Source organism: Mobula birostris, chromosome 23, assembly GCF_030028105.1.
Source record: "Mobula birostris isolate sMobBir1 chromosome 23, sMobBir1.hap1, whole genome shotgun sequence".
Lineage (NCBI taxonomy): Eukaryota > Metazoa > Chordata > Chondrichthyes > Myliobatiformes > Myliobatidae > Mobula > Mobula birostris.
In genome coordinates this window covers 13,470,354-13,492,224 of record NC_092392.1, presented here as the reverse complement: position 1 = coordinate 13,492,224, position 21,871 = coordinate 13,470,354, and the positions used below count along the sequence as shown (strand labels likewise).

At 39.4% G+C, this 21,871-nt stretch overlaps 1 protein-coding gene across 5 annotated transcripts in view; it reads right to left on the bottom strand.

The window, feature by feature from the left end:
* The window catches only part of LOC140187008 (plexin-B2-like), a 254,710-nt gene that overhangs the window by 142,740 nt on the left and 90,099 nt on the right, over window positions 1-21,871 (bottom strand). The window contains exon 1 of one of the 5 annotated variants that reach the window (XM_072241871.1): window positions 11,289-11,309. The exons of the other annotated variants lie outside the window; for them this stretch is intronic. The gene's annotated coding sequence lies outside the window, so the exon portion shown is untranslated. Of the gene's footprint in view, window positions 1-11,288; window positions 11,310-21,871 lie in introns of those variants that run through there. 5 annotated transcript variants of the gene reach the window in all.

Sequence of the window (21,871 nt, the reverse complement as noted above, 5' to 3'; positions counted from 1 at the left end):
TCAGGGAGGAGGCTAGGTAGCATCCATGCCAGGACCACCAGACTCAAAAACAGTTGCCTTCCGTAAGCAGCAAGTCTGATCAACACCTCCACCCACTAACTCCATCACCATTTTATTATTTCCCAGTTACTTTATCTACACTTTCAAATCACTTTATGGACAATGCATCTATATATATGCTGTCTTATGTATTTATATTCATTGTATGTTTTAAAATTATTATTATTATTATTATTATTGTGTTCTTTGTGTTGCATCAGATACAAGGTAATAATTATTTTCTTCTCCTAACACTTTAGTCCTGATGAAGGGTCTTGGCCTGAAATGTCGACTGTTTATTCATTTCCATAAATGCTGCCTGACCTACTGAGTTCCTCCAGGTTTTGGGATTTCCAGAATCTGCAGACTTCCTCATGTTTATGACTTGTGTGCAGGAAATTATATTGAACAATCTTGAATCTCAGAGTACACCAATATCTTTTCACCAATGTAACTTACAGAAAACATTACACAAGATCACAATTTAATCTTTGAAAAGCCTGTGATAAATAATGAACAATAACATTATTATTGGAGCACTGCCATAAAGTACCAGAGCTTTGCAGAAATCGACAAAAGAAAATCATACATGCAAAATCCAAGATTTTGAATCTCTATCCAAAGTTGGGAAATCTTCCCTTGCAAAACCTCAGAACTATGAATGTCCTGTAAACAACAAGCTTAGGTCACTGACTGAGTGTCAAATGTTGCCAAGAATTCTCAAAATTAAATAACCTGTTATCAGGAAATCTCAATAGAAAAAACACGAGTCCAAAAGCACACTCCCAATTATTCTCTGAAATAAAAGTTCCAAAAACACTCACCGCTCTCTGGAATATTTATGAAGAAAGCAAATTCATAATCCATGACCAATCTGAAATAGCTATGGTACAAAACCATGAGTGCACAACATTATTTCTTTAAGTACAGAACAGCTCAGGCCAAATGAAAGATTTATTAACTTTAAGGACAGGGCTTTCAAATGCTGATTTCATCAACTTTACCTTGCATCATTCTTCTTTTGTTCTTCTTGCAACAAGGCTCCTAAATTCCTGTTTCTTATCCCCTCCTGTTAATAGCTACCTTCAGAATCATGGATCAAAATCAATATTTCAGCATTTCATTGGAGAATGAGCCTGTGATGTGATTGTCTGAATCTTCTCAAAACAGCACAGGGTCTCGGCAGACCCCAAAAGCTATGCTGGTGAGTAATTACAAGGCTTTTCCCGTTCTAAAAGTAAATAAAAATCTTAATCTTCCTTAAACAGAGGTATGGCAGAGCAAAGTTCATCACACAACATTAAAAACTCCAAAGTAATAAATGCTGTAAATGTTCATGAATATAGAGAGAAAAACACTTAACACTTCAACAACCTTTCATCAGAAACATTAGAAATATATAAATAAAAAAAAACATTTTTTCTTTCTTTTTATTGAATAAGTATACAAAAAGGTAAGCCATATAGGCACTAATACACTGTTAGAATATAATAAAATTACGGGAGATATTAATACAAAAAAAAATGATACAATGTAATTTAAACATAATGTACCAAGGTAACATAATAGCATACTAATTTTTATATATATATCAATAGAGAAAAGGAAAAAAAAAACCCCAAAAAAAACCCACCGTGCAACTAACTAAAAGCAAAGCAAAGCAATGGGCTAACTTGAAACCAAACAGAGTTAAAAAACTTAAAATCACGTCCTCAATCCCGACCTCCATTAAAAACAGTAAAAAAAACAAGAAGGGTATATATTACATTAAATGAAATTATTGAATAAAAGATCTCCAGGTCTGTTCAAATTTAAATGAGGAATCATAAAGATTGCTTCTAATTTTCTCCAAATTCAAGCATAATATCGTCTGAGAAAACCAAAAAAAGGTAGTTGGAGCATTAGGCTCTTTCCAATGTTGTAAGATACATCTTTTCGCCATTAAAGTAAGAAATGCAATCATTCTACGGGCTGAAGGAGAAAGATTACTGGAAATTTTAGGTAGTCCAAAGATAGCAGTAATAGGGTGAGGAGAGATATCTATATTCAATACCTTGGAGATAATATTAAAAATGTCTCTCCAAAAAGTTTCCAGAGTAGGACAAGACCAAAACATATGAGTTAAAGAGGCTATCTGCCCCGGACATCTATCACAAAAAGGATTAATATGAGAATAAAAGTGAGCTAATTTATCTTTGGACATATGTGCTCTATGAACAACTTTAAATTGAATTAGGGAATGTTTAGCACAGATAGAGGAAGTATTGACTAATTGTAAAATCTGTCCCCAGTCATCCACGGAAATGATAGACCCCAATTCCTGTTCCCAATCTACCCTAATCTTATCAAATGGAGCTTTCCTAAGTTTCATAATAATATTATAAATCATAGCCGATGCACCTTTCTGACATGGATTAAGGTTAATTATAGTATCTAAAACGTATGTAGGAGGAAGCATTGGAAAGGAAGAAAGTATAGTACTTAGGAAATTTCTAACTTGTAGATATCTAAAAAAATGTATTCTTGATAAATTATATTTATTAGATAATTGTTCAAAAGACATAAGGAAACCATCTAAAAGTAAATTCAAAAACCGTGAAATACCCTTAGTCTTCCAAATTTGAAAAGCACGATCCGTAAAAGAGGGAGGAAAAGATATATTACCTAAAATAGGAATCGCTAGCCCAAATTGGTTAAGATCAAAAAATTTTCTGAATTGAAACCAAATACATAAGGTATATTTAACTATCGAGTTAGATACCTGTTTAAGGCGTTTCAAATCAAAAGGAAGAGAGGAACCTAAAATAGAGCCAAGTGTATAACCCTGAACAGATTGTAATTCCAATGCTACCCATTTAGGAATGGATAGTATATCCTGGTCAAGTAACCAAAATTTCATATGTCGAATATTAATTGCCCAATAATAAAATCTAAAGTTAGGTAATGCTAAACCTCCATCTCTCTTAGCTTTCTGTAAATGTATTTTACCCAGTCTCGGGTTTTTATTTTGCCAAATAAATGAAGAAATTTTGGAGTCAACTTTATCAAAAAAAGATTTTGGAACAAAAATTGGTAATGCCTGAAATATATATAAAAATTTTGGCAAAAAAACATCTTAACTGCATTAATACGACCAATCAAAGTTAAATATAAAGGAAACCATTTAGATGAAAGTTGAATAATATGGTCAATTAAGGGTAAAAAGTTAATCTTAAATAAATCTTTGTATTTACAAGTAATTTTAATCCCAAGATATGAAAAATAATTATTAATCAATTTAAATGGAAAGTTATGATATAAGGGAAGTTGTTTATTAATCGGGAAAAGTTCACTCTTACTAAGATTTAATTTATAACCTGAAAAAAGACCAAATTGTGCTAATAGCTCTAAAACAGCAGGGATGGATTTTTGGGGATTAGAAATATATAAAAGTAAGTCATCAGCATAGAGTGATATTTTATGGGACTTTAAGCCCCGAGTTATCCCAGTAATATTTGGAGATTCTCGAATGGCAATTGCAAGAGGTTCTAATGCAATATCAAATAATAAAGGACTAAGAGGACAACCTTGTCGAGTACCTCGAAAAAGAGGGAAAAAAGGTGAGCTTAGAGAGTTAGTACGGACCGAGGCCACAGGAGAATGATATAACAGTTTAATCCAGGATATAAATTTCGAGCTAAAATTAAACATTTCAAGCACCTTAAATAAGTAAGGCCATTCTACACTATCAAAAGCTTTCTCAGCATCTAAAAAGATAACACACTCAGGAACATTTTGTGAGGGAGTATAAACAATATTTAACAGTGTACGAATATTATAAAAAGAGTAACGACCTTTAATAAAACCTGTTTGGTCTTCCGAAATAATAAAAGGAAGTACTTTTTCTAATCTATTTGCTAATAACTTAGAAAATACTTTAGAATCAACATTTAATAAAGATATTGGTCTATAAGATGCACATTGAGCAGGATCTTTATCCTTCTTTAATATTAGAGAGATTGACGCTCTATTGAAAGATTCAGGAAGTTTACCAAGTTTTAATGAAGCCTCAAAAACCCTACAGAACCAAGGGATTAATGAAGGTGCGAAACATTTATAAAATTCTACGGTAAACCCATCAGGGCCAGGAGCTTTCCCCAAATTCATAGAGGAAATAACATTCTTAATCTCATCCGTGGTAATGGGAGTATCTAACATAGAAGACATATCCTGTGAAATCTCAGGGAAGTCTAGGTTATCTAAAAAATCATTCATATATTTAGAATCTCGAGGAGACTCTGATTGATATAAGGAAAAATAAAAATCACAGAAGGTTTGATTAATCCCTGCATGATCAAGTATCAGTCGGTCATTTTGGTTATAAATCTGATTAATTTGAGATTTAGCATAATTAGACTTCAGTTGATTAGCCAACAGTTTGCCAATTTTGTCACTGTGTACATAAAATTCACTTCTTGTTTTCTTTAATTGGTTTACAATCGAGGACGAAAGTAATAAACTGTGTTCCATTTGAAGTTCAGTTCTTTGTTTATATAACTCCTCAGAGGGAGCTATAACATATTTCTTATCAATTTCCTTAATCTTGTCCACAATTACCAACTTCTCCTGCTTCAGCTTCTTCCTCAAAGCAGCAGAATACGAGATAATCTGACCACGAATATAAGCTTTAAAAGTATCCCAAAGAATGTTCACAGAAATATCCTCTGTATAGTTAATTGTAAAAAAAAATCAATCTGTTCATTCATAAAGTTAACAAAGTCCGAGCCCTGAAGCAACAGGGAATTAAAACGCCATTGTCTATTATTTTGTGTATTGGCCTGAATTTTAATAGAAAGCTTAAGTGGAGCATGATCCGAAATGGTTATAGAGTCATAATCACATTTAATCACTGAAGAAATAAGACGAGAGTCAATAAAGAAATAATCAATTCTTGAATAGGAATGGTGAACATGTGAAAAAAAAGAAAAAATCTTTTTCCTGAGGATGCAAAAAACGCCAAATGTCCGTCAACCCAGAATTAGAGAGGAATGAATTAATCAAAGTTGCAGATTTATTAGGTAAGGTCCGTAGAGGAGCCGAACGGTCCAAAGCTGGAGATAAACAGGTATTAAGATCTCCGTCCCAGATCAATGAAAACTCATTCAAATTCGGGAACTGATTGAATAATGATTTATAAAATTCCGGACAGTCCATATTAGGAGCATAAACATTAACCAAAACTACCTTTTTATTAAATAGTAGACCACTAACCAATAGAAATCTACCATTCGGATCAGAAATAGTATCATGTTGTATAAAGGTAACTGAGGAGTCTATAAAAATAGAGACGCCTCGAATCTTAGCATTGGAGTTCGAATGAAACTGTTGTTCCTTCCAGAATTTAAAAAAACGTAGTCTGTCCCCCCTCCGCACATGGGTCTCTTGTAAAAATAAAATTTGTGCTTTTAAGTCTCCGGAACACTTTAAAAACTTTTTTCCTTTTAATAGGATGATTAAGACCATTAGTATTCCAGGAGACAAAATTAATAATAGACTCCATAAACCCTAAAGTCAACCCGCATCAAGGAGGATTGACGATAGGTTCAACCCATGAACCCGGAAAGGGAACAGAACAAATAAGAGATACTGGGAAGAAGAACGCAACCAATACTTCAATAATGTACATAGCCCAAGAAGAAAGGAACTAAAACATGATGCCCTTCCCACCACCCCCCACCCCATGACCCCAAGGCTAAATCTAACGCAGACCAGCCCGAAAGAAGCAAGCACTAAAACTACCCCCATGACTTCCAGTATACGCTCCCTAAAAAAAGTGTAAATATAAAAAAGATCAGCTAATTATAAAACAGTAAAAGAATAAAAAAAAGGTAACTCAATTAAAACAAACACTTAATATAACAGAGTAAAAGCCAGAAAATATAAAAAAACCGCAACAAACCCCAGACCCTATGAGTAAACAAACCAAAAAAAAAACAAAAAAAAAACATTTTAAACTCAAGATAAGGGATGAGGAAAATATGGCTGGGACCAAGAGGAAATCCGTAAGAAACAGCGTGGGTGCCAGCCAACAGAAAATAGTATAAACTTGGTAATTGGAGCTGCTCTGTGTGTGGAGGAAATGTAACTAGAAAGATATGTATGAGGTTACAAATTGTTGCAGATCATTGTGGAATAAGATAAATATTTAACCATTCCAATCAGCGAAGGAGAATGAGTCGCGATTAATCCATTGTCTGAATCCTCTCAAACAGCACAGGTTCTCAAAAGACCCCATAAAGCTACAGTGAGAAGTAGGGGCCCATCACAAGTCCAGACCAGGAGAATGGCTGTTATTGGGCACCATCACAGAGCAAGCTTCTGACAGAACTAGCCTGTTCTGATGAAAGGGCAATAGCCTGTGGCATTAAAAACTTCTCCCTCAAGGGGACCACAACCTTGTGGTGGTTCGGAGGCTTGCATGCCTCAATGAAGTGAAGAGCTATATTGGCTGGACTCAGGGCTTTAAGCCTTGGCTCTTGGTATGGTCACCTGTGCCAGACATTTTGAGGCCAGTTCAAGCATGGTCCACCGATCCTCCAGGTTCAGGTGTTAAACTCAGGGATAACAACCTTGACTGGTAAAGCAAAATTGTTACGGAAACAGCAATGAAGAATCTCTCTATATCTGAGTGCAACAGTATTCCGCAGTCTCCATCTGGGACGTGCATGACTGACAGCAGGGAAAACCAAGAGGAAGCTACTGACATACTGAAGGAAGCTCTGAACACCACCGGAGATGAAGGACATTCATTGCTGCTCTAAACGCCAGTGGCAATTAACAGGTACTAAGTAATGGATTTACTCTCTCTTCAGAAATACTGCATGACATCAAGAAGAAAATCATACTCGAGAGATAAGGGAAACAAGTGGAGATATTTTGAAGATTATTTATGTTACCAGGGAGAGGTATTTGTGGCCAGACAGTGTGTTAAGGTGAATAAATCCACTGGGCTTGACCAAGTGCACCCTTGGATTTTCTGGGAAGCTGTTGCAGAGATATCTGCTTCATCCTTAGCCATTGATGAAGTTCCCAAAAACAGGAAAGTGGCTAATGTGGTACTGTTGTTTAAAAGGGTACCAGAGACAAGCCAGGGCACTACAGGCTGGTAAACTTGACATTAGTGGTGGGCAAGTTACCGATGAGAATTCTGAGGGACAAGATCTACCAACATTTGGATAGAGAGTCTAATGAGGAGAAGTCCACATGACTTTGTATGTGAAACATCAAGCTTTACAAACGTTTTTGACAAGGAGCTAAGGAGGGCAGAGGAGTGCGTGGAAGTGCAGGAGATCTGACAGGACCAAGGAATTGGGGACCCTTACCCTGTGAATATTTACAGCAGCCAGTGGCTGTTTCAAGATTCAAGGCAGTTACTTTTCTTCAGTCATTTGGTTCCTGAATTAGCTGGTACAACCCTAGTCGCTGGAGTTCAGTAACACTATGATAACCTGACCATAAAATGGACCTTTATGCTTGTCCTTGTAAAAATATTTAATAAATGTTTTTCTTGTGAATGCTTCTTATACTAATGCTGCATGTCTGTGATCCTGCTTTGAATTGCACTTGTACAGGCATGTACTTCTGCATATGACAATAAACTTGACTTTAACTTTAGTTTCTGTTTCGGAACCAGTTGAATTGTCTGGCCTGAGAGAAAATGCAATGGGAACAGTTTTCACCACTATTTCAGAATAGCCGGGGCGTGGGTGGGGGGTGGGGAAGAGAGACAAAGATAATAATTTAGTCAAGGGTTGCCAACAATTACAGCAGAATTTATCAAGGGGCTACAAATGGCAGAAAAGGTGCCAAAGGCTTGCTCGAGGGGCCATGACAGTTCCTGATACAAACAGCCTACTGGTTTGCTACTAAACATACTTGCCTTCCAGACGCATTAGCCCCCAATTTTATTCTACCACAAGGAAGATGCAACATAGTGAGGAATCAAAAGCAGCCTCATAGGTAAACAAGCAAATATTGAAGAAAGTGACACAAACCTGGTATCCCCTGCCAATTCCGCCATTAAACCTGAAGGTTAACCATTAACATATTGCTTTAGAAGCACCACTTGCGAACGTGGACGTGTTATTGCCTGCACTTGAATTGAACTGAACCGTGTGGTACAGGTTTAAACAAATAGCCTGGTGCCCGCAAGCCAATATCTAATATTCCACAGAGGTGACGCTGATAAGCAGGTTATTCAACTTGTTTTCAATGATCAAACTGGAACATGCCAATTGAAAGCAACATACATAATCTACACAGCAAAATCAATACTGAATGGTTGAAAAATTACGCAGTTTGTGCTGAGACACAGACCCTCAGGCGAGCTAGTATCAGTCATCCAACATTTTGAATTCTTTTCTTCCTGTACTGTAAGGACATTTATCAGATCTTAGCAAAGTTCTATGACGCATATTTCCAAACTCCAAACATTATTTGTCAAAGAGAAGCTTCAGCCAGTCAAATCAAGCATTAACAAGAATCTGGATACCAAAGGACAAATTAAAGTCATAGAAATACCATTTTGGTCAGCACCAAACAACATCTTTTTTTGTTCTTCTAGGTGGAATTAGTACATCTTAATATTTACACAGAAAAAAATAGAGACAAAAATAGTTCATTAATAAAGTGTAGATGAATTAGAGAGAGTAAACGATTTAAAGACCAGCATTTTGCCATGTGGTCAAATCCTAAAAGCCACAGTACCCAAACTGCTTGTGACTTTAGAGTTCCCAACACACACTGGTGAGATCCTCCATTCCCAGCCACTACACTGGGAAATACGCTAGCATACTCTGAATTCCTTAAAAAACAATTAAAATCATAATATTTTTTTCTTTTCAAATCTTTTTATTATTATCCAAAATTAACAAGAGTACATTGAAGTAGGCAACACTTACAATGTCTCAAGAAAAAGACATTATTTTAAAGATTGAAAAAATTTTGGTGAACAAAAAAAGAAAACCCCTACCAAGCAAGGAAAAGTGAGGGGGGGAAACCCCATTAGGTGTTCAACCCCGGAGCAATGCGTCATACAAAAAGCTTCTGAAGATAAACATCAAACCGCCAGCAAGAAAAAAAAATGTACAAAAAATTTACAATTAGATCATGGAGGGAATCTACCAATTAACTCAAATGATAGTAATGAGCAAACAAACCCCATCTTTTCTCAAAATCAAACATAGGTTCAAAAGTTCAACCTAATTTTCTCCAAACTATGACATAGCATCACTTGAGAGAACCATTGTGACAAAATGGGAGCCGATGTATCCTTCCACTTCAACAAAATGGCCCTCCTGGCTATCAATGTAACAAATGCAATAACATGTTGGTCAGACAAAGAGATACCGCAGATATTTTAAGGAATTATTCCAAAAAGCACAGTTAAAATCCTAATTTGATTGCTGACTTAGTGCCGAGATAAATATTGTCTAAAACAATGTAATTATGATTATAAAACTGTAACAACTGATGATGCAATGGTGCAGCTTTAAAGAACTCCGGTTAGGCAAAATCCGAGCTATTGTGTTCAGTCTGGTCACACCTATTATAGGACAGATGTGGAGGCTTTAGGAAGGATTCAGAAGAGGTTTACGAGGTTTGTTTTCTCACAAGCAGAGGAAGTTCAGAAGCTGGAAGTTTATAAAATTATGAGAGGCATTGATAGACAGTCAGTATCATTGTCCCAGGTTTAATGAGACAGCACAGTAGTACAATGGTTAGCACAACCTTTACACTACCAGCAACCAATTCCTGTCGCTGTCTGTAAGGAGTTTGTACATTCTTGCTGTGACCGTGTGGGTTTCCTCCAGGTGCTCTGGTTTCCTCCCACAGTCCAAAGATGTTTTTGTTGGTAGGTTAATTGGTGATTGTAAATTGTCCCACGATTAGGCTAGGGGCCTTCTGGCCCTTCAAGACATACCGCCCAAAATCCCCTTGATTTTAATCCCAGCCTAATCACGGGACAAGTTAAAATGACCAATTAACCTACCACAGTCTATTGAAAAGAGTACAGTCAACGTTTCCGGCCAAAACCCTTCGGCAGGACTGGAGATTAAAAAAACTGAGGAGTAGATTTAAAAGGTGGGGGGGGGGAGGGAGAGAGAAACACAAAGTGATGGGTGAAACCTGGAGGTGGAGGGAGATGAAGTAAAGAGCTAAGAAGTTGATTAGTAAAAGAGACAGAAGGCCACAGAAGAAAGAAAAGGGAGGTGGAGCACCAGAGGGGATCAATCGGCAGGCAAGGAGGTAAGGTGAAAGATAGAAAAGGGGATGGGGAATGGTGAAGGATTAGAGCGGGGCGGGGGGCATTACCGGAAGTTAATTGAACCTGGCAGGAATTGAACCCAGGTCACTGGTATTGTGAAGCATTGCACTAACCACTATGCTGCTGCTGGGCACAATGCACAGGATAGAGACAGTCAAGCTTTGAATAAATTAATTCAAAGTGTCTGTTTTTTGATACCTAGACACCACTGGCTAGCTCAGCATATATTGTCCATGCCAAATTGCTCCTGAGAAGTTGTGGCAGTGACAACAACAAATAAAAGTAGGTCTGTAGTCAGTTGTCAGCTAGACTAGGCCAAAACTGGCAGATTTAAACCCCTGAAGGACATGAGTGAACCACTTGGATTTATAAAGACATCCCACTAATTCCACTAATTCCAGGTTATTAATTGAATTAAACCTACACTGCTATCACGGCAGTAATTGATCTTGGGTCTCTCGATTACTTACTTGTTCAGTTATTCAACTATCCCACCATCACCATAGCAATCAAAGCTTGCAAAAAGTAAAAAAAACACAAACGTAGAGACTGCTTGTGGTGGTAGTCAACGTGAAGAGGTGGAGTTAAGAGCTCTTGCTGGTTCACAGAAAATGTGGGTGGGATTGCAAATCAACAGGAGGTTCCTGCTGTGCAAATTCAGAGTAAGCACTCAGAAATGGTGCAGCCAACAATCATTTTATAGACAGATCCTATATTTCTTTATTGGAAAGAATTATGCCTCAGCTATGCCCTTTCCAGCTTTTTTAAAAAAAAGGTTTAGAGATGGTTATGAGGTTGAAACAAACCGAAGTGGTGTATTGGAAGTCGACTTGGTTATCAATACGTAATGGAAGCCGACTCAATGAATTCAGGTGACGTCAAAAAGCACAGTGAAGAAAGACAGGGAGAGGTGGGGGCCAATTTAGGAATCAAACATGTTCACCTCCTCTGTCTCTGCTCCCTTGTACTTCTTGAGAGAACCTTTGCCCAATTCTACTTCATCTGTCATTGTCGAGACAGTACTTCTCCAGCAGCAGCTTTTGTTCCAGTTGCCTGAAGGTGCCAGGAGGGAATAATACACTGCCAAAGTAAATCAGGGAATCAGGATACTCTCAGTGCTGAAATCAAGATACAAAAGAGAATTAAAATAGAGCTGCAGGATATGAAGGTGGCAACAGCATTTTCTAGAACATAATGAGCTATGTCAGACAAAACAAGCATAATATCAAACCCCCTGTTCCTACTATCCAAAGTATGAGACTAAACTAAAATTGTTCTAAATAGTGAGGTTTCCATATAGCAGCCTGACCAGGAGTAAGGTCATCTTCAGGATATAATAATTTTCTCATTTAACAGCACTGCCTTCTTTCCAGGTCAGGCAGCTTCTACAGAAAGAAAGAGTTAGGAGAAAGAGAAAAACAAGTTAGTCCAGGTCATAGAAGTACCTTTATCCCACCTACTTTTCCCCATTCTCCAATTATCTAGATGGAACTGCTGAGGGTTTCCAGCAATCTTGATTTGGTTTCAGATTTACTGTATCTGTAGTTTTGTTTTACTTTCAATTCAAGGTGGAACATTGTGGGAAGTAGCAGAGACTAAATAAATAGCGCAGGAATAATTGGGAAGAGGATATTCCTTACGAGGATCAGAGGAGCATTTCTCTTTCACTGATCCCTGCTCACTTCCTCTGCAGGCTGCTGTGGGATGGCTTCCTGTTAAGGATACCTTTAAATTTGCATACGGATCCTTCTCAGGTTCTGAAGTCCCACAGGGCAGAAAGGCCCCAGGTGACTTTGGGTAACTGTACCATCTGCCCAAGGCAACATATAAATAGCAACAAATCAGCACTCAGTGGTTCCAAGGTGGATACTCATTTTAATTAAAAAGCAAAAAGTGACAATTCAGTTGAGAATAACAAGAAGTGCTCGAAACACACAGCGAGTCAGGTAGCATCTTTGGAAAGAGGTACAGAATTAAGAGGGGGTAAAGATATGACCATGGGAATTCATAGAAACATAGAAAATAGGTGCAGGAGTAGGCCATTCGGCCCTTCGAGCCTGCACCGCCATTCAGTATGATCACGGCTGATCATCCAACTCAGAATCCTGTACCAGCCTTCCCTCCATACCCCCTGATCCCCGTAGCCACAAGGGCCATGTCTAACTCCCTCTTAAATATAGCCAATGAACTGGCCTCAACTGTTTCCTGTGGCAGAGAATTCCACAGATTCACCACTCTCTATGTGAAGAAGTTTTTCCTAATCTCGGTCCTAAAAGGCTTTCCCTTTATCCTCAAACTGTGACCCCTCGTTCTGGACTTCCCCAACATCGGGAACAATCTTCCTGCATCTAGCCTGTCCAATCCCTTTAGGATTTTATACGTTTCTTCTCTTGATTAGAGATATTCCAAATGCACTTTTCCAACAAGGTCCAAATGGAAGCTGGAGGGACAGCACCTTGACTTCTAAGTGGGCTCATTACATCCTATGGGTCTCAATACTAAATTCAACCATTTCAGGTAGCTTGATTTTACTGGTTGTGTTAGAAATGGACGGTTCTGCTATAAAGAGTTGCATCTGTAATATTTCCTGCTCTCCACAGACCGTGCCTGATCTGTTGGGGATTCCAGCACTTTTCCTATTGCAGGTTCAGCAACAGCCGTTCAGAGCTTCACCGTGTCCTTTTCGTTTGTCTCTGTCTTTCTACCTTCTGTCATTTATCTATTAAGCAGACAGCCCCAAAATACTGCTGATGCTGAAAAACTGAAATTTAAAAAAAACAGAAAATGCTGGAAACAATTCACATGTCAGAGAGTATTAGTGGAGAGAGAAACAGAATTAAACTTTAAAGATCTGAGACCTCTCAACAGAACTGGAAAAGATAGAAAAACTAATTAATTTTTAATAAGAGGTGGGGGAGAGACTGGTAGAGGATGGGAATCTCTCTGAAAGGGTGAGTCCAAATAGGTTAATGCAAACGAGAGACGCTGGAAATCCAAGCGACACACACAAAACACTGGAGGAACTCAGCAGGCCAGGCGGCATCTATGGAAAAGAGTAAACAGTCGACGCTTTGGCTGAGACCTTTTACAACCACATTATGCTCCTTTTCGTGTTTAATGTGCAGTTTATTGCAAAGCTGTGGGGCATGCTGCGAACTGTAAGATTATATGAATAGAATAAACACTAAGCCAATTTGATGTCAGGCAAAAATAACCACTTTTCATATAGGGAGAAAGTAGTTGAACGACCTAAAGCTGAAAACTTCCAAATTAAATCCAGAAGGCAGCAACATGCTCAGACAAAATACACTGTTCCTCCAACTTGCTTTGAGACTCTCTTTTACAGCTCCATAAACATTGCACTTATCTCAGCAATCCAAGACTTACCAGTGATACTCCCCTCATTCTATTACCCTCCCCCACCCCCTACCTATCCTGCTGTCACAGTCCCGACTGAACAGCAGCAGGCACCCAAGTTTCAGTGCTCCGATTCCCTGGAGGATGGCTAGCTGCTGCTGTCCCTTTAAGATTCAGACTGCCGATTATGGCCTGCCACATTCCTTCATGGAAAAAAAAGGCCTTGTGCTGAGCACTCAGTGCTCAATCATAGGAGTTCCATTTCTAGTACAGGTCGACCTTCGCTGTTCACTATTCACGGCACCATTGGGACCTGAGGAGTGTCCAATTAGTGAAAATGCCGAATTACAAAAGGATCACATTAAGCATAAACAGTGCTGAATTATCAAAGGAACTGGATTACAGGTAGTCGGATTAGTGAAGGTGTGATCTTGCCTTTGGATTTCATTTGTTTATTTCGAGTCTGAGCCTGAGTTCATTCTAGACCTTGGTCTGCACTTGGGTTCACCACCATCTGTAGTTCTCTTGTTACACCTACAACTTAAAACAAACTTATTTTCTCACTCTCCCAGTCCTAATGAATGACCTTTGAGCTGAAAAATAACTCTGCTTTGCTTCTTGAAGTTGCAGTTTCATCTATTCAGTGCTTCCAGCATTTTTTATCATTTCATTTCAGATTCCTAGTACTTGTAGTTTAATGTTACCATTAAAATGACCCTTGTTAAAATTATTTTCCATTAGTTTCCTAATGTACTTCAGAGGTGTCTTTGTCTCTACTTGGTACTAGTGCAGTCCATCTCTCCCGAACCATCCCTTTTAAATTCCTGGTTTTCTATGGAAATAACATGATACTACACACAAAAGTGCCTGCCTTCCATTTCTTTACACAATCCTAGAGATTAACTTTCAGTTCCTATACTGGAAATAATCTGAAGATCAGTTTGTATCTTTATCTTTGAATCAACTGGATATAGGTGGTTTAAATGATTTCCCACTAGGTCACTCATGAATGCTCGTTCATTAACTTATACCTGTCCTCCACAGAATCCTTTCTGATCCATCTTGGGAAACTGTTCACCATCTCACAAATGTATGTGCCTGAGCAAAGATTTGCAAATACTTTTCGAAGTGCAACAATGATCCATAATCAACCATTAAGGACTACTCACTAATGGCAGTTCCTCAGAAGAAATTTGGTTCCTATTTTCTACATCTCACTGGGATTAGAACTGTCATCATTAATTATCAGACATCTAATCCACTAGAGAACATAAATAGCACAGCTTTAACATACGATTCACAGCAACCCCCATCCGAATGCTATAATCTCCTGTAGTGGTGCATTTCTTATGCTTTGGCTCATTTTGAGCACAGTATTTCGCAAGTGTTAAAAATTGAGTTCAAAAACTGGAAATCTATCATTTGCCAAAATTAGTTACATTTTCCTTGCACTGGAACATTGCCACGTCACAAACTCGATTCATAAAGAATCGGGGCTGCTCCAGCCCGTCTAAAAGCAGTGATTAAAGATGACTGTTGAATTGTATCTCTGATTTTATAGGAGGAAGGGCAGGTTCATTGCCCGTGTTCACTAATTCCGTCTCTCTACCTTCAGAGTCATAGGCTACGGATCTGCTCTTACTCTAGAGCGGGGGGGTTAATGCCATGGATCCCAATCTGAGGTCCATGGCATAAAAAATGATTGGGAAACCTTGCTCTAGAGAATGGTGCATAAAACTCTAGTCCAGCACTGCACTGAAGTCTTACATGGTTGAAAAAAATTTTCAGCTTCATCAGATTTTAATCCAAGGTCACAATTGCTCTCTCAGGTACGTTTAAAGTCCCGTGATACAAATTTCCAAGACCACAAGGAATTAGTCCTTCAAGTTATTTCACAAAAACAACTGACAACCTGGTAACTGTCACAATGTGATTGCTGCCACCTTTCTACCCACAGACATGTTGTCCTCTCTCCTAGGCTAGCATAATTACATTAGAACCCAGGAAAAAGCAGTAGAAGGCCACTTGGCCCATAGCACATGTTGATCTGCTCTACACAGGACTAATATCATATCTAAAAATCTAACTCTATTTTGAATATACTTATTGACTGAGACTCCAAGACCCTCTTGAGTAGATAATTCCCAAGGCTCTCCATGGGTCAAGAATTCTCTTCTCATCCCAGTCCTGAATGCCCTGCCCTTTATTATAAAACTGGAGCTACTGGTACTAGAGATCGCAATCAAGCAAGCATCACCTTTCCATGTACTCTGTCAACCCCACAAGAATTTTGTATATTTTAATGAGGTCCCATCTCATTCTTCCAACTTGGGAACATGCCGTAATATAACTAAGTCAGCATCCCCGGAACTAATTCAGACAGCCTTTGGCTGCATTCCTTTTCTTGCAAAATTTATTTGTTTGCGCAGGATGTGATGACCTGCACCCAGGTTATTTTGAAAATCAATAAAGAGATGGGGGGGCACTTTGTGGCAGTTCAGGAAAGGGGGGGGGGGAATCTGCCTTTGGACCAACTGTGCAATGACGCAAAAATGCATCATGACTCTAATGGATGGTCTTGCAGAACATCCAGTTTTCCTATCCTCTCTTGTGTATTCTTAAAAACAGACACTGGCATGATACTCAGCAAAGTACAATTAACACAGCTGATTATTAGATGAAGGAAAACAAAATTAAAAGATCCCAATGTCCTACAGCAAAATTAAAATCAGTCTGTTTTCTTGTACTTTGTAAAAAGTGTTCCCGTCCTTCAATCCCTGAGAAAGGTAATCCATTTCTAAAATAAATTCCATTCACTGTCAGATTAGCCACAAATTTGGTCATTCTGATGAAGTATGAGTTTAACTGAAATCTGCTTTGTTACAAGTGTGGGCATTTGCCAAGAGGATTTTGAGAATCATCCACCAGTGTCTGTAGCATTTTCAGTTTCTGATGAGATCCAGGAACACTTATTTTTAAACATGATCGTATGCATCTACATTGAAAAGGGATGGATATTATTTTACATAGATCATTACTTAAAGACGCTAAAAGGATAGTGGAAAGAACATACCTCCATCCACTTGTCCGGCAGCCATTTTTGTAACCTACATTGGGGATTAGTTGTGAGATTCTTGCTTTCTACCATGCTTTCACTAAATGTTGCATGGGTAATAAGACTGCTCAGAAAGTAATTATTATATACAACATGCCCCAAGGTTGGACACGAGAAACCACCAACAAGACAGGAGCCCATTAGTGAAAGGCTTGTGGGGTTGCCTTCTGTGAGACCACGGACTGACTGAGAGCATTCTATCAGTCAACAGACAGGCCTGGAACTGCGTATGATAGATGTAATGTAATCCCAAAAGGTACTGAAAATAATTATCAACACAAGAGATTCTGCAGATGCAGGAAATCCAGAGCAACACACACAAAATGCTGAAGGAACTCAGCAGTTCAGGAAGCATCTATGGAAATGAATAAACAGTGAAGGCTTCAGGCCAAGGTCTTTCTTCAGACTGGAAAGGGAGGGGAAAATGAAAGACCAAACATGTGGGGGGAGGGGAAGGAAGACAAGCTGGAAGGTGATGGATGAAGAGAGGTGGGATAGGAAGGAATCTGATAGGAGAAGAAAATTGAATACAGGAGAAAGGGAAGGAGGAGGGGCACCAGGGGAGGTGACAGGCAAGAGAGGGGAAGAGGTGGAGAATAGAGGGGGGAGAGGGAAAAAAATTACTGGAAGGAGAAATTGATGTTCATGCCATGAAGTGGAAGAATATGTGGACAGAATACAAATGGTGCTCATATGAGTGGCTTCATCAAGGCAACAGAGGAGGCTATGCACCAACATGTTGGAACGGGAATGGGGATAGGATTTTAAATGGTTGGCTATTGGGAAATTCCATTTTTGGCAGGTGGAGTGATGGGGGGAGGGCCTCTACAAAGCGGTCCCCAAATTTACAATGGATCTCACCAACGTCGAGGAGGCCACATCAGGAGCACTCAATAGATTTGCGGGTGAAGCATTGCCTCACCCGGAAGGACTGTTTGGTGCATTAAATGGAGGTGAGGGAGGAGGTGAAGGAACACTTTGGCCACTTAAAGGGATAAGTGCTGGGAAGGAGAATAGTGGGGAGGGGTGAATGGACAAGGGAAGCGCGGAGGGAGTGATCCCTGCAGAAAGCGGAGAATGGGGGAGGTAAAGATGTGCTTGGTGGTTGAGTCCCTTTGGAGATGGCTGAAGTTCCGGAGAATAGTATCCCAGATGTCCTGGTTAGGAAAACCTCATCCTGGGAACAGATGTAATGAAGTTGAAAGAACTGAGAATAGTTAACAGCATTTTTACAGGAGACTGATTGGGAGAGGTTGAGTCAAGATAGCTGTGGGAATTTGGTAGGCTTATAAAAGATATTGGTAGACAGTTTGTCTCTAGAGATTTGAGAAAGGGGAGAGAGATGTCAGAAATGGACCAAGTGAGTTTAAGAGCAAGGTGGAAGTTGGAGGCAAAATTGATTAAATTGACAGGTTCAGCATAGGTGCACAAAGCTGTACCAATGTAGTCATCAATGTACCACAGGAAGAGTCTGGGTCCATTGCCAAGGAAGGCTTGCAACCTGGACATTTCTACGTAGCCAATGAAAAGGCAGGAAATAATTTGCCAATTTAAAATAAGAAAAATTGGGATTTCAATGGACCTTGCAACTTAGAAGGTCATTTGCCCTATCCTCACAGTCCACAGACTTTAGCTCTTAAAACCACTGTAATCCACCAAACTACTATTATGTGGAACTGTAGCAACAGGTCTTTATAAACATTTTCTGTTTATAGGAACTTTACATCATTGTGGCTTGCTGGCAAAGACAAAAGAATGATATGTAATTGTTCATTAAACTGGAAGTAGTATTTCAATACAAAAATCAGTAAAAAGCAACCCATACAATTGAAGCTTCCTTTAAAACTAATTAGATTGAATACTTAATAAAATTATATATTCGTACTACATAATAAACAAACAGTTATCTGAAAAAAATTATGTAGGAAACAATGTTTAAAGCCAGCAAAACAAAATCAAATTTGGTTATAGAGATAATAGATTCCCTGGTTGTCCTCTTTCAAAATTCCATAGATTCCAAAACATTTTCCAGACCTTCTTCCTCATTTTTGAACTGTTAAATCTCCATACTCAATAAATCACCAAATGCAATTTCTCATATCGCCAACATAATGTCACCACCAAGCACAACTTCCCACACATTTTAGTTCAACATGAAAATAAGTTTGTTCCATTCGTAACACTTCAATTCACACATGCATTTCCAATAAAACAGCGAGAGTCATACAGCAAGGGAACATAACGAACAATGAATCTTCCTGAGGTAATCCGAATGCCTGCATTTGGTTCATATCCCTCTGAACCTTTCCTACCCACATACCTGTCCAAAGGTCTTTCAGATGTTGTAAATGTACCCACTTCCATCACTTCCTCTGACAGTTCATTTTGCAAACACACCCCACTCAACAAGAAAATATTAATCCTTAAGTCCTCTTTAAATCTTTCCTCTCACTTTAAATCAATGCCCTTTTGTTTGAGACTCTCCAACCCTGGGAAACAGAGTCGATCTCAGCCATGATTCTGTTAGCATCTTTAAAAGTTCTCCCTGGCAGTGTCCTTTGCTCCAGAGAAAAAAAATCGCAGCCAATCTAGCCTCTCCTCATAAGTCAAATCCTGTAGTCCCAGCAACATCTACATGAATTTTTCTGTACCTTCTCTAGCTTAATTTTATTTGTCTTATAGTACAGTGAACAGAAATGCACGTCCTGCTTGAAGGGTCTTGGTCCAAAACGTCAACTGTACTCTTTTCTGCCCAGCCTGCTGAGTTCCTTCAGCACTTTGTGTGTGTTGCGCAATATTCCAGGTGTGGGAGGGAACGTCGACTCAGACCATGAGAGGCCTGCGTCGGGCATTTTCATGTCTTATAAGATGCAGACTGGAAGTCTGTGTGGGGTGCCACTCCTCGCACAGACACTAGAGCAATGTGTGGTTAAGTGCCTTGCTCAAGGACACAAACACGCTGCCACAGCTGAGGCTCAAACTAGTGACCTTCAGATCACTAGACAAACACCTTAACCACTTGGCCACATGCCCAACACAATTGCCAGGTGTGGTCTCACCAATATTTTGTACTGCTGCAACATGACAACTCAACTCTCGATTTCAATGCACCATTTGATGCAGGCAAGTGTGCCGTATGCCTTCTTCACGCAGTCATTCATTTGTACACACAGTCCTGGTTTAATGTGCCAAGATGCATCAGTACACTTGTCGAAATAAAACTGTACACCCTATCCTCGCTATGTGCACCTTCAGACTATGCGGATTCACAGTTATGCGAGGAACCTACACACTATCCTCGTTATATATGAGGGATACGTTCCTCGAAGTTGACGCATAATGTGAATAATTATTTAAATGGAGAAAATAGGGATGCATTCCAGAGGACTTCCTAAATATGTTTTATCTGTAATTTATTCACATTTTTATACCAATACGACACAAAAGCAGTACTACACAATGACATTTATATTATATTTAATCAATTTAAGGTAATATTCAATGTAATAAATCAGAGAAAGTTAACATCCTCTGGTGTACAGTACTCACCAACAGTGGCAAGTGTGTTCGCTCCGGTAGATGAGTGGCTGTTGTGGTGTCAGGCAGCTTTACACGAATAAGGTGGATGGTTGTGGTCGTCAGGATAATATCAAGCACAGCAAGGGGTGAAGGAAGGCTCACATAACTCTTAGAACTGCTGGCAGCAGAAAGTTACAACAATTTGCATAAAGTGGTGAGGGTCATTTACTTGGCAGCATTTTGTTTTCAGCATGAATTTGCTTGTAGGGAAGAAGGGTTGATGGCAGGGAACGACTGAAATGCTGGCTCCATTCTAAACGTGGGTCCATGTTTATCGCCATTTGTGCCAAGTGTTCCAACTTCCACCATTCCCTCACCGTTGGTAAACTCCCAGGATTTTCAAAATCGTCTGTTACTTGCAGTGTCTGAGAGATAGTTCGCGGTAAAAAAATAAATACGTACACCTTGAATGTGGATCACACCGGTCGAGAGGTTGAATCAGCGATGTTGTGTTAAGCGGCAAGAAACGCACTGTTACGTTAGGATGAATGCTGTCCAAATGTTTAGGATGGGCTGGCGCATTGTCAAGCAAGAAAAGAACTTTAAAGGCAAGATTTTGTTCCCGGCAGTAGTGTCCCAGAGCTGCGTTACCTTTGGCTGATGCCGCGCTGTTTATAATTTCCAACTTTTTTTCAAGTGTTAAAGTGGTTCCCTGCAGCTCGGCTGACAGCCCAAGACATGACATCGGACACTTAGGAGGCATAATTAAATATTTCAAATACAAAATCACTGCACCGCAGGTAAATCCAACAGAAGTTTAAGATCACGCAAACACACCTTGCCAAAACCAATGCGAGAGTGGCAGCAGTGAAATTGTGAGGCGCGCACCTGACTTGTATTGGCGGGAAAGCGGTGCTTCTCGTCCCAACAGTGAGACTGTGAGGTGTGCGCACGTGACTTGTATTGGCGGGAAGGCAGTGCTCCTCGCATAACTATGAATTTTGGACGCATATAACAAGACGTTGGTAAAAATAGGTTCCTTGCATAACTGTGAATCCGCATAGTCTGAAGACGCATATAACGAGGATAGGGTGTATTTCTACCAACGTCTCGCTAAATGCGTCCAAAATTCACAGTTATGCGAGGAGCACTGTTTTCCTGCCAATACAAGTCACGTGCGCACGCTTCACAATCTCGCTGTTGGGAAGAGAAGCACTGCTTTCCCGCCAATACAAGTCGGGTGCACTCGTCTCACAATTTCTCTCCCGCCACTCTCGCATTGGTTTTGGCAAGGTGTGGAGGCGTGATCTTAAACTTCTGTTGGTTTTACCTAAGGAGCAGTGATTTTGCGCTTGAAATATTTAACTATGCCTCCTAAGTGTCCGATGTCATGTCTTGGGCCGTCAGCCGAGCGGCAGAGAGCCACTTTAACACTTGAAAAAAAGTTGGAAATTATAAACAGCGCGGCATCAGCTGAAGGTAACGCAGCTCTGGGACGCTACTGCCGGGAACAGAATCTTGCCTTTAAAGTTCTT